Below are 5,999 nucleotides of genomic sequence, written 5' to 3'. Positions count from 1 at the left end.
TTATTTATTTATTTAGTAGGTGTGGCTCAAAACCACTGGTCGGTAACGCTGAGAAAAGTATGAGATCAAACTGTTGCGCTCCTTCACCTAAAAATCACCACTACACCACTGACTATATAGCCTATTTCAAATGTGATTGCTGAGCCAATCACGTTACAAAGTCAGAAATAAGTTGTACAGAATTGGGGGGTGGGAATGCTGTCGCAAATCCATTAAAAAAGTGCGCCTACCTTCTGACCATAATATACCAGGTATTTCCAAGTCAATATAACTAAACTGATACTAAGTAACATTAGATTTGTTCAACTGTGTGTATGTAACTGTCGCACATGAACCGAAAGCGCAACAATAGGACTCTAACGTATATCACTACAGCAACAGTAATAGACAACATTCCAAACTGAAGAGAATTCATTAAATAATTATTTTCGAATTATAAACCCTTTGCAATCTGCAAAAAATATTGATTGCGTTTCTATGAGCAATCAAATGGCATATTTTTACACCTCAACGAAGAGGATTTCACTTCAGGTACCGAGACCCAAAAGTACAATGATTTACCGCGACATCGACTTGAAGAGTGTACCGAGACCCAAAAGTGCAGTTTACCGTGACCAGTCGAAGAAAGTCAAGTTCAGTCTTGGTGCCAGGCTGCGTGAAACGGGAGAGATGTTCGTTGTTCCCGACTGCCATCACAATATGAGAATCAGAGAGCTAAAAAACGCCATGGAATTAGTGGTTGGGGTTCCCACAGACTTCCAGAGAGTATGCTACCTGGATAATGGTAAAATAAATACCTTTCATCTCACTTGCTGGTTTAACTCTTGACATATTTTAATGAGAAATGGGGAGTTTTTGTTGATTAATTGATTAGATATGTATCCATTGATTTTTATTGGGTTCAATTAAGTTAGAATCACGTCCCTTATAAATCTCAAACGTAGGCTAGCAGTGACAGGCCCATCATGGTGAACATTTTTTTTGAGGGCGTTTTCCATTCAGACTAATTATCTAATGATGTGCTTCTCTGACCAGACTTAATGTGTACTCTCTCCTCCCAACCTATGTGATGACACCACTATTAACTGTAATGACATCGTCCCTGGAACTACTGTCACCCTGATGATCTGGCCTTATGATGGATGGGCTGAGCTTGTGATAGCTGCAGCTACTGGGGATGTATTCAAGGTGATGTGGCATGAAAGAAAAACCTAGAATAGTCTACAGCAGTCATACACAGAGACTCTCTATGGCTCAGGTCATTATTGATCATAGTAAAAAAAAAAAAAGAGGCTTCCGAGTGGTGCAGCGGTGTAAGGCACTGCATCTTAGTGCTAGAAATGTCACTACAGACCCTGGTTTGATTCCAGGCTGTATCACAACTGGCCGTGATTGGGAGTCCCATAGGGCGGGGCACAATTGGCCCAGCGTCATCCAGGTTAGGGGTTTGGCCGGGGTAGGCCGTCATTGTAAATAAGAATTTGTTCTTAACTGACTTGCTTCGTTAAATAAAGGTAAAAAACCATCATCACCTAATAGCAATACTGCATTTCTTTACCAGACTTGCTGAAAGACCCACCATGGACACATGCCTGCTGTGTCGAACGGTTTATTATTTCAAACAATTTATTATTTTTAATTCCTGAAGATGTAACTATGTAGATACAGAGTTTTTCCGGTACGCTGGCAATATCTGTGTCATGTTAATTCGGTCATGTTAATTTGGTCATGTTAATTCGGAAAACGTTTGACAGAAGAAAGCAAAAGTCAAGCCAGTCTCTCCTTGTTTCAGTCCGTTTTCTTTCTGTCTGCCTAATGAACTTGACCCTGTTATCTTTGTAGGGGCCAATGTTAAGGGCCAGACTCCCCTGGGGCGCGGGGCCTGTCACGCGGCACCCGCCCAGGGCCAGTTGCAGTCCATCCAGGAGCTACTGGTGCGCAGTGCCCCACACCAACTGAAGGACGCCGAGGGCATAACAGCTCTGAGAACCGCCACGCGCTGGGGCCAGAGGAAGAGCACCCGGCAGCTCTTCCTCTTCCACTGGCAGGAGCGTGCGCAGGGCGTGCACCTCAAGCCTCACCTGGACGAGACAGAGCTGTTCGCCCAACCAGAAACATGACTCCCAGCTACGCACCTGGCACCGCGGTGCCCACGCTCAGAGATACATGGCCCACCTGGGGCGCTGTAGCCGTGGGGTGGAGGGCAGGGTGGAAGTGAGGCAGCTGGGGCCGCCGCAGAACACAGCCATGAGGGCCCACGCAAGGAGGGCGTGGATGTGGGAGGCGTTACCAGAGCTGCAGGTCAAGGACAGGGTGGATGGCCAAGAGCCTGGTCCTGGAGAGCCGTGTACGCAGGATTTTATTCCAGCCCAACACTAACACACCAGGTCCTAACTACTCTGGATTGAATCACATGAGCAGTCGGATCATTTGAATCAGATGTGTCAGTTTTGGGTTGGAACAAAAACCTATGAACAGACAATGTTTCCCCCTTCATCATTTAGTCAGAAGTTTGCCTACCTCTCCCACGTTGGACGTTGAGTAAGCGCTTTCGCAAAGGTTCCGAGCAGCAAGACTCCTTTCATGAAATCATCACGAGACAGAAAAGTAGATGAACTGGCATTTATAATCAAGATAAACAGGTGGAAAAAAAGGTGCATTAAAAGGGTATAATTACATTAGTCAGAGATGGGGAAATAAGATGTCTTGAGCAATCTGGATGACAGAATGTGACACTGTTTATTGGTGAATGAAAGTAGAAACCAGAGAGAAATTAGAACAAAATTGTAAAGAAATATAAATACTGTATGATAAAGGCCAATTCAAAGGGAGTTGAAAACTGTTAAATGGGGAATAAAGTACCTTTAAAGTTTAAATGATTGTAGTCGTGAACTGTTCTATCAAACAAATGCATTGCCGTTGCACCATGACAGCATACAGTGCCTTCGGAAACTATTCAGACCCTTTGACTTTTCCACATTTTGTTACTTTACTTCCTTGTTCTAAAATGTATTACATACTTTTTTCTCACATCAATCTACACACAATACCCCATCATGACAAAGCGAAAACAGGTTTTTAGAATATTTTGCAAATAAAAGTATTCAGACCCTTTGCTATGAGACTCGGAATTGAACTCAGGTGCATCCTGTTTCCATTGATCATCCTTGATATGTTTTTACAACTTGATTTGAGTCCACCTGTTGTAAATTCAATTGGTTGTAAATTATTTTGAAAGCTAAACACAACTATATAAGGTTCCACAGTTGACAGTGCATGTCAGAGCAAAAACCAAGCTATGAGGTTGAAGGAGTTGTCCGTAGAGCTCCGAGACAGGATTGTGTCGAGGCACAGATCTGGGGAAGGGTACCAAAACATTTCTGCAGCATTGAAGGTCACCAAGAACATGGTGGCCTCCATCATTTTTAAATGGAAGAAGTTTGGAACCACCAAGACTCTAGCTGCCCAGCCAAACTGAGCAATATGGGTAGAAGGGCCTTGGGCAGGGAGGTGACCAAGATCCCGATGGTCACTCTGACAGAGTGCCATCCAGCATTTCTACACCAGGCGGTTACAGAGGAAGGCCCTAAAAAGACCCCAGCCACCTCAGTCATAGACTGTTCTCTCTACTACCGCATGGCAAGCGGTACCGAAGTGCCAAGTCTAGGACAAAATGGCTTCAACAGTTTTTACCCCCAAGCCATAAGACTCCTGAACAGGTAATCAAATGGCTACCCGGACTATTTGCATTGTGTGCCCCCCCAACCCCTCTTTTTACGCTGCTGCTACTCTCTGTTTATCATATATACATAGTCACTTTAACTATACATTCATGTGCATACTACCTCAATTGGGCCGACCAACCAGTGCTCCCGCACATTGCCTAACCGGGCTATCTGCATTGTGTCCCGCCACCCACCACCCCCTCTTTTACGCTACTGCTACTCTCTGTTCATCATATATGCATAGTCACTTTAACCATATCTACATGTACATACTACCTCAATCAGCCTGACTAACCGGTGTCTGTATGTAGCCTCACTACTTTTATTGCCTCGCTACTGTATATAGCCTGTCTTTTTACTGTTGTTTTATTTCTTTACTTACCTATTGTTCACCTAACACTTTTTTTGCACTATTGGTTAGACCCTGTAAGTAAGCATTTCACTGTAAGGTCTACCTACACCTGTTGTATTCGGCGCACGTGACAAATAAACTTTGATTTAATTTCATTTCATTAAGGCCATTAACTATGGATTTCACATGACTGGGCAGAGGTACAGCCATGGGTGGGCCTGGGAGGGTATGCTTTGTATTGCTTTGTATTTTAGTGTGACATACAGCCAGATGCTTTGTATTTTAGTGGGACATCATACAGACAGATGCTTTGTATTTTAGTGGGACATACAGCCAGATGCTTTGTATTTTAGTGGGACATACAGCCAGATGCTTTGTATTTTAGTGGGACATCATACAGCCAGATGCTTTGTATTTTAGTGGGACATACAGCCAAATGCTTTGTATTTTAGTGGGACATACAGCCAGATGCTTTGTATTTTAGTGGGGCATCATACAGCCAGATGCTTTGTATTTTAGTGGGACATCATACAGCCAGATGCTTTGTATTTTAGTGGAACATACAGCCAGATGCTTTGTATTTTAGTGGGACATACAGCCAGATGCTTTGTATTTTAGTGGGACATACAGCCAGATGCTTTGTATTTTAGTGGGACATACAGCCAGATGCTTTGTATTTTAGTGGGACATACAGCCAGATGCTTTGTATTTTAGTGGGACATCATACAGCCAGATGCTTTGTATTTTAGTGGGACATCATACAGCCAGATGCTTTGTATTTTAGTGGGACATACAGGCAGATGCTTTGTATTTTAGTGGGACATCATACAGCCAGATGCTTTGTATTTTAGTGGGACATCATACAGCCAGATGCTTTGTATTTTAGTGGGACATCATACAGCCAGATGCTTTGTATTTTAGTGGGACATACAGCCAGATGCTTTGTATTTTAGTGGGACATACAGCCAGACGCTTTGTATTTTAGTTGGACATACAGCCAGATGCTTTGTATTTTAGTTGGACATACAGCCAGATGCTTTGTATTTTAGTGGGACATACAGCCAGATGCTAACAGTGGTATAAGCCTGTTTGGATATCTTTCTTTGAGTGACAGACTTGAATTCTGAATGAACAATAAGTTAATGAGGATATTTATGCAAGTTATGCATTTTATTTTATTTGACAATTTAAAATGCATTAAGAAACCACACCAGTCAACAATACATGTACCACAATTACAGAGAATTACATAGACAAAGTCAAGCCTTGTTAGACTTGTTTTCAACAATAATGTATACAGTAAGATGTATAGTAGGCCTGAAAATGTTTCATCTTCATGTGTGACAGACCAGCTCGATTCAGTCTTCTGTAGCAACATTTGAAATTGTGTTTTTTACATTGAATAAAAGTAGACTCAGAGCTAGAAAATGGTATATCATACACTACAATTGAGGAACAATGGGAAAGTAATTCTGCTTTGAAAGTTGATAAACTTGTAATCTCACGTTTGAGAAAATGGTCCTTGAATATTTTGGGAAACTTACTGGAGAGCTCTTCTTTCTCTGCACCCATTCAGCATCGTTCACACCCTCTTAAGCCTTAGCCCCACCTATCTCTTTAAGGATTCACATGCGAGGCTATGTACTAAACAAGCAAAGATTTCAAGACTAAAGGCTTGTTTATACTACGTGTATCGACAGTTATCGCAGTGACATCATGAACATTCTATTGTCGTCCAACATCAATCTTGTCATTGTCGTTATGAAAAAGTATAAACACAAAAACTACAGGCTGCATGACATCAGAAATAGCATAACTAGAAAATAGCTTATAGTTGTGAGTGTGATGAAATAAAAGCAGGGCATTCTACCAGAGAATTGTAGAACTTGGACACTGTCTCGTTGGCCTAACGTTATATCCTA

At 42.2% G+C, this 5,999-nt stretch overlaps 1 pseudogene; it reads left to right on the top strand.

Annotated features, from left to right (window-relative positions):
• The first annotated feature begins 552 nt into the window (after positions 1 to 552).
• Positions 553 to 2,876, top strand: LOC129816051 (uncharacterized; annotated as a pseudogene).
• The last annotated feature ends 3,123 nt before the right edge of the window (positions 2,877 to 5,999 follow it).

The sequence above is a fragment of the Salvelinus fontinalis genome, chromosome 18 (genome assembly GCF_029448725.1).
Source record: "Salvelinus fontinalis isolate EN_2023a chromosome 18, ASM2944872v1, whole genome shotgun sequence".
Taxonomy (NCBI): Eukaryota; Metazoa; Chordata; class Actinopteri; order Salmoniformes; family Salmonidae; genus Salvelinus; species Salvelinus fontinalis.
The sequence above is the reverse complement of the archived record's forward strand: the minus strand, read 5'-3'. Positions and strand labels throughout refer to the sequence as shown.